Genomic DNA, 7,425 nt, shown 5'->3' with positions numbered 1-7,425 from the left:
ACTTTCAGTTTTTCACTATTGATTATGATATTAGCTCTGATGAATATATATGCAAAAATCCTCAGTAAAATACCAGCAAAGTGAATTTAACAGCACATTGAAAAGGTAATGCACCATGATTAAATGGGATTTATTCCTGGGATGCAAGGATGGTTCAATATATGCAAATTGATTAATATACTTCACATGAACAGAACGAAGGATAAAAATCACACGATCAGCTCAGTAGATGCAGAAAAAGTATTTGAATTCAATGTCCTTTCATGATAAAAATTCCCAACAAACTGAGAATAGAAGGAAATTGCCTGAAAATAATAAAAGCCATATAGGATTTGCATTTGTAACCTGTTACCAGGTGATGCTGATTTGTTAGGTCTGGGGACTAAACTTTAAGAACCACTTTACTTAGAGGGGCACCTGGGTGGCTCAGTCGGTTGAGCGTCCGACTCTTGATTTCAGCTCAGGTCGTGATCTCGGGGTCTTGGGATCAGCCCTGCTTTGGGCTCCATGCTCACCAGGGAGTCTGCTTGAGGATTCTCTCTCTCCCTCCTCTCTGCCCCTCCCCCCTGCTCACATGTACACATGCTCTCTCTCTCAAATAAATAAATAAATCTTTTTTTTTTTTTAAGAAAGAGTTATTTAGAGCCATGGTTCATAACCTTGGCTGTACATTAGAACCACTCAGAGAACTTTTAAAAATACCCAATTCCTGAACTGCATGCTATGGAAATAAGTGCAGAACAATCAAATAAGGTCAAAGGCTATTTATTCAGAGCTTGTACTACAAGAGAGTCAAATACCACCACCACTTGCAGTTGGTAGAGACTCAAAGGTAGGCAGAGGAGTGGAGAAAAAGGAAGGTTTCCAGGTATGCCCTATTGGGGCTCTTGAAATGGGGAAGCTGAAAGTAGGCTAACTAGAAGTGGGGCATCCAATGTGATTGGTTAGGGGTGCATATTTGACTTTCCCTGGTTGATTCTAGGTTGGAAGCGGGGGCTAAAATTAGGAAAGCTGGCAGATATTGATTAAGTTCTGAGTGCTTGGGGCCAGTTGCTACAAAGGTTGTGGTTTGGTTTCTTGGGCTGGTTGCTGCAGATGGTGGGTCAGAGTTCTATTGTCATATAAGGTCTGACTGTTGTCCATTTGTATATTCAGTCTCTCAACCCAGACCTGTTAAATCAGAATTGCTAAGAGCAGACTTAATTAAACACACACACACACACACACACACACACACACACACACACTTTAAATGCTCCAAATGATTCCCATGAGAGCCAAGGTTAAGAAGCATGATTTTGGGAGAGAGCCTGAACACTCTGCAGGGCAAGGTTGGAGAGTGAGGAAGGACCGTGGTATTGCTCTTCCTCTCCTCCCTTCTCCCCGGGAACAGATCCCCTGGGTGAAGTGATTCACCTCCTAACAAGTCAGTGATCGTCTTTGTACCCGGAGGCACCCTAGGTGATGGGTCCTCACTTCCAGTGCAGAAACTTACTGAAAATATGACAACTGGCAGGATTTGCCCTCTGTTTTAGCATCTCTCATAGATTGGCTTCCATTGAAATTAGAATAAAAACCAAGCTCACCAGGACCTATGAAGCCCCTGCTAATTCTCTGGCCTATCTCCTGCCCCTGTTCCCTAGGTCTCCACCCTCTCCCTTTACCGCCCCCAGGTCAGCCTGTTCCTGCCGCAGGGCATGGCCCTCTCTATCGACAGTGTTCTTCTCTCCGAGAAGCCTCCCCCAGTGCCCCTTGCTGGAGCACTTCTCTCCTCTCTCAGTCCCTTCTAGTCCCATTGCTCTGTTTTCTTCATCCTGTACTTATCGGAAATGAATCAGTTTATATGTTTATTGCCTCTCTCTCCCAACAACAGTACAAGCTCCCCGAAGGCAGAGATGTTATCTGTCAACAAGACACGGCTGTATTCGTAGTGCTTGAAACATAATAGGTGCCCAGTAAACGTTTGTTGAGTGAGTTAAGAGGGCCAAAACTTTGCTCTTAATCCAGCCCTCTGTTTTTTACTCGCCCTGTAACTTTGGGCCAGTCACTTCAGCCTTTCTGAGCCCCAATTTTCCCATGTGTAAGAGGGAGAAATGATACCTTCCTAGGCTTTCTTCCAGAGCTTCTGTCCTGGTCCCATCAAATTTCAAGGGATTTGAGTTGAAATGTGCTCTTTGGTGTGGGAGACCCTATCATTACACCTGCATTTCAAAAGGGCCTTTACCCAACGTGGTGGCTTAAATGTCCAAGAGCAGATCGGGTGAACGTAGGAATGTTTTGAGAGAATTGGGCACTTCCAGGTCCTCAAAGGCTGCCGCCTAGTCATCTCTTACTATGCCCAGAGCTACCTTCCAACAGGGTCTGTATCACCTGTGACAAGGGTGCTGTAATTTTGGGGGGTCTTTTGGGTGAAATCAGTTGAATCAAGAGTGTGGTGTGGCAGCCAAGTGTGTTCCTCTCTCTTTGGCTTTCGAGAGAACTTCGGGGTGCTTAGGTCACTGACAGCCTCTAGCTGTCCACTTTTGTCTCCACCATTGCATTCACTCTAAGACCACACATTGACAGAGCCGCAGCCAGCCAGCAATGAGCATGACAGAGATTCTGGAATTGGGCATGTCTGCCCGGTGGGCAGCCTTGGCTTGGGAGCTGCTCATTGCCTGGTCAAGACTGCACTGCAGTCTGAGTTATTGTGTCTAGTATTCCTCCCTCCCATTGTGCTTCCTCAGGTGGCAGACCTGCACTGTGATCTGAAGCCCCTCCCTACTTACTCCTGATCCCAACCCTTTATCCTTTATAGGTGTTTCCGGTAACATCCTGCTGGCGCATCTAAGCCCATTTTGTTTGCTTGTTTGTTTAAATATTTTATTTATATGAGAGAGAGAGCACGAGCAGGGAGGGCGGGCAGAGGGAGAGGGAGAGGCAGACTCCCCTCAGAGCAGGGAGCCTGATGCAGGGCTTGAAACCAGGACCCTGAGATCATGACCTGAGTTGAAGGCAGATGCTTAACCAACTGAGCCACCCAGGCGCCCCAATCCCATTTTGGTATCGCCTCTGAGAAGACTCAAGCTGACACAGAAGAGTTGGAGACAACTCTTTATTTCTCCCTGAAGCCATAACCTCCTGGTTTTGATTTAGGTCCTGTAACAGCTTGCAAGGTATAAAAGTTTAATAAAGGAATCATCGATTAGGAAACACCCTGTCTCCTCCTCCTTTAATGGGGTCTGGAGCAGGCTTAACTGATGGAGTAAATTTTACCCTTCCATTTCAGGGCTGAGTGAGGTGGCCCAAGGGCTTCTGGTAGAGAAAGAAGGGTCATGGAAACCACAGAAATGCATACTTTGGGAAGTCCCTTCTTTTTAGAATCCCCAGTGGACATATGCATCATTGCCCTCAAGGCCAGCTCATACTATGAGGAAAGAAGAACTTGGCAGAGAGGATTGGAAATTAAGACCAAGTTGCCAAGTAGAAGTAATCAATGACAGGATGCATGGAGAAGTCAGGGAGGAGGAAGTAGCAGTGCACTTAGGAGGAAAATGTGCCTGATGGACATTATCCAGGAACAATTCCCACTGATCAGCTGAAAGTATTCAGTAAGCACCTAAGTGCAGAAAATACCGCTTGAAGGGGTTGTCCAGAGCAAGTGAGAGATAGGACCACAGTCCTTTCTGGTACGTCTCCTAGCCCAGTGGATTTCAAACAGGTCCTTGGGGTTACCTCTGGAATTTCCTGGAAGGAGAGGTGGGGGTCCCTACGGATATGGGTCTCCTTGTCATCCCATTCTTCAACCAAAACACCTCCACCACAAAGGGTCTGCCACTCAAAACCAGGTCTGGAGCTCCTACTGTAGTTTCACCCCTTCCTTTTGTCCTCAGAAAAGTGGAAGCCCAGAGAGGCTGCATGAAGTATTCAAGTCGCACAACAAGTTTATAGCAAAGGCGGATGGGATTAGAACCCAGGACCCTTAATTTTAGTCCTGTTCTTTTTGTGCTTCGTGATGCCACCCCCTCAAGGAGCTCACAATCTCGATGTCAGTTTGGACGTAACCTGCAGGCTTCGTTGGTAAATACCTCAAGCGGATGTTCAGGCTGGGGCTGGGTCGGTGTGTCAGTTTATTTGTTCCGAGGAGATACCAAAGAGTTCCCTGCTTTTCCCTCAGGCTGTCCTTTATACAGATATTACTTATATTGCCTCATGGATATTTAAATCTGTCATTTGACAAACGTCCTACCGCAGAGGTAGCGTTGAGTGATGGAAAGAGCATGGGTTTGGGAGCCAGACCAATCCGGCGCTGAGCCCTGACTCCTACAGCAGGACCTCAGATAAGCTTACATGGTCTGTCAGAGCCTCCGTGTTTCTTCTGTGCAGTGTGGACAGCCTCTGTTACAGGTTGCTTTGAGGATTAGAAACGGCAGAAGTGAAGCACCTGGCCAGTACCCAGCACATTGTTCATGCTCCATAATTGGTAGAGAGTGTAATAGAAGGGTGAGAACACTTGTTTTATGACCCTTAAGGAGTCAGTGTAGAGGAGAAAGTAGCTTATGTGGCAGTGAAGGGACAATGAGCTGCTGAGATGAGGGAGAAGTAGGAGGGATCAGAATTAATCCCCAACAGTGGTTTAAGGGGAGGAGGGACTTGCCTTGGAATTTAAGGGATGGGTGGTGGTTGGGAGGGGGAAGGGTCCATGAGGAGGGGATCAGAACATGAGCAAAGAGACAGAGGAAGAAGCATCAGAGTCATGGAGTTATCGGGAGTAGACGTTAGTAGATCACTGAAGTATTAGGAGAAGCTTTAGAAACGCATGTCACTGCTCCAACAGGAAGGAAAATTCTGGAAATAGTTCATTGTTCTTGATGAGGACTCAGATGGTTGAAGAGCTGAGGAAGGAGTCAACCCCAGGTTTTCTTATTTTCATTTCTCTGGGCCCTTTTCTTAGCGCTTTAGGGGTGTGGAAACTGAGAGCCGAGAGTGACTTCCCCAAAGTCACACAGCTGGGAAGTGGCTGAGTTGGACCCAAACCATTTGACTTCCCAGACCCTTCATTCCTTCCAGTTTCATATTTCTTTGGTTTCTCTGTAGCATCAAATGCAGGACTGGGCAGATAGATAAGTCCCGGGGGGAAAAGCCATCAGTCTTGACTGCAGCTTGAATAAGTAGCCACTACACAGCATTCTTCAACAGAATAAGTGCTTGCTGAAATCATCCAGGGTGCTTTAAAAAAAGAAACATTGAAATCAGGCTCCGATGTACCACTTACATCAGTATCTCAGGCAGGGCCTGGGCATCGGTATGTTTTAAGGCTCCCCAGGTGGTTCTAGTGCGGCCAGGACCGTGAATCATCGGGCTGGGCTGTGAGGCACACCTGGTCCAACCTACGTTGGCATTTCTCAGAAGAGCTCCTGAATGGCACGCCATCTGTGTCCGCCACATGCCCTTCTGCGGTCCCCTCCTCAGCGGGCGAGTACCTCCCTCCCTCTCTCTTTTTCTGCCATATTGCCTCTTGATTTGGTCTTGGTACTCATGGTGGTGACTAATTAATCCTGGAACAATCAGAGGAGACCTGATCGTGGGTGAGCCATCTGGAGATCCTTTTTGGTTCTCTTGGACTTCGAGAAGGCTGAGGGGAAGAAAGTGGGAAGTGACTCACACTCCAGATGAAACGCAAAAATTGCACTTATTCAAGAAGGGTTGTGGTACTTGGGCTGTAACTTTTCCTCCTGTCTCTCGGTGGTTCCAGATGGTCCTTTTTCTCTCTCTGCACCCCCGTGTCCGTACTCACCGCTGTATGCAGGGAGGCATGGGCTCTCTCGGCCATTTCTGGTCCAGTTTACAAAGTGAGTCTGGGGTTCCGTCAGCAATGTATGTCTGTAAAATGCTTTATAAGGACTAGTGAGAGAACTCCCACAGTGGTATCTTTTACAGCAGTATTCTCTTTTATAGATGGGAACAATAGAAGGAGTTAATCCATCACAAATATTTATTGAACATTTGTGTTGCGTAAGACAGGGCTAGAGTTACAGTCGTGCCCACATCCCGTGCCTGGGTCAGGGCGCGCCCCACACCAGCTAGTGCATGGGGACTGCAAATGGCTCACAGCTGCCACTGTCTCTGGAGAAGTGTCCTCAGCCAGTGGGCACCCCATCACCCGGGAAGTGGCACACTCAGGGTGGCCCACAGCCCACGACTAACCGTCGGAAGTACAAGATGCCAACCCCTTGACTCCAATGGGGTGTAGTTTATGCTCCTCAGAACCATGGCTAGCCTTGACCCGAGCCACATCCTGGCTTAGCACGTTTTCCTTCTCTGTGTCCTGCCTTCCCCTGCTGCAAAAACAAAACAAAAACAAACAAACAAACAAAAACACAGGCTCTGAGATCCTTTCTCAAAATACCTTCCAGGCGCTGAAATCCTTTCTCAAAATACCTTCCAGGAGACTGACCAGAGAAAGAAAGTTTCCCAGGTGATGTGGGAGCTGCAAAGATGTTTAAGATACGATTCTTATTTGCAAGATGCTTCTCGGTCCATTACAGAGGCAAAGCCTTAACATGTACGATGTTTAAAGGAAAAGAAGTAAATACAAGGAAGATGCTTTGTGACATATCACAGGTCCTACACAATATTTGATGAGTTTTAGAGCTAGAATGGTTTGAAGGAGGGTGGCAGAGACCCATGAGAAGCATCTGGGAGGAGGAAATATCATGAACACATGTGTAAAGGCAAGAAAACAAGGTGCAGGATGCAGAGGCGTACTGTGGGGTCCTCAAACCTTACGGTGCCTCGGGATTTCCAGCGCCACCCGGTCTCTGACCAGTAGGTGTGTGCTGGCAAGGCAATAATTTGCATTTCTCACAAGACTCCAGGGGACGCCGATGCAGCTGGTCTGCAGACCGCACTGTGAGGACCACGGCTATAGTGGGATAAGATCTGAGGAAGCAGGAATTGTTATCTGCTGGCATGCATCCTTATACCAGGGACCCCCAGGCCACCACACAGGTAGCTGAATTCAGGGGAGAGAGGGCAGATACTTAACAGGGCGTCAAATTCCTGTCCTCTGATTTTTAAGGAGGCATTCTTAAACCCCAGTAGAGAAGCAATAACTTTAAAAGCCTTGACTTAAAAATGCAAGGACCAGCGCTGGCGGGAGAAAAGGGTCCTGTGGATTGGCGACGCTTCTGGAAGTGTGCTGTTCATCCTGCCTCCGAGAGGAGGTGCCCGAAGCTCTGAGAGTCTGAGCTACTCGTCTTGGGATTCAACATGCAGGCTTCTTGCCCCTCATCTGGGCACCCTCACCGTGCTGCCCCAGAAGGGGGGCGGAGGCAGCCCCTGGGGGTGAGGGAGGTGGGGCAGGGGTAGGAGAGAAGAGGAAACGCTCAAGGAAGCGGCGGAGGATGGCTCTGTTTGTAATACAGGGAGCGCATTCATCCCTCC

This window comes from Ursus arctos, unplaced genomic scaffold (assembly GCF_023065955.2).
Source record: "Ursus arctos isolate Adak ecotype North America unplaced genomic scaffold, UrsArc2.0 scaffold_6, whole genome shotgun sequence".
NCBI classification, from domain to species: domain Eukaryota; kingdom Metazoa; phylum Chordata; class Mammalia; order Carnivora; family Ursidae; genus Ursus; species Ursus arctos.
The sequence above is the reverse complement of the archived record's forward strand: the minus strand, read 5'-3'. Positions refer to the sequence as shown.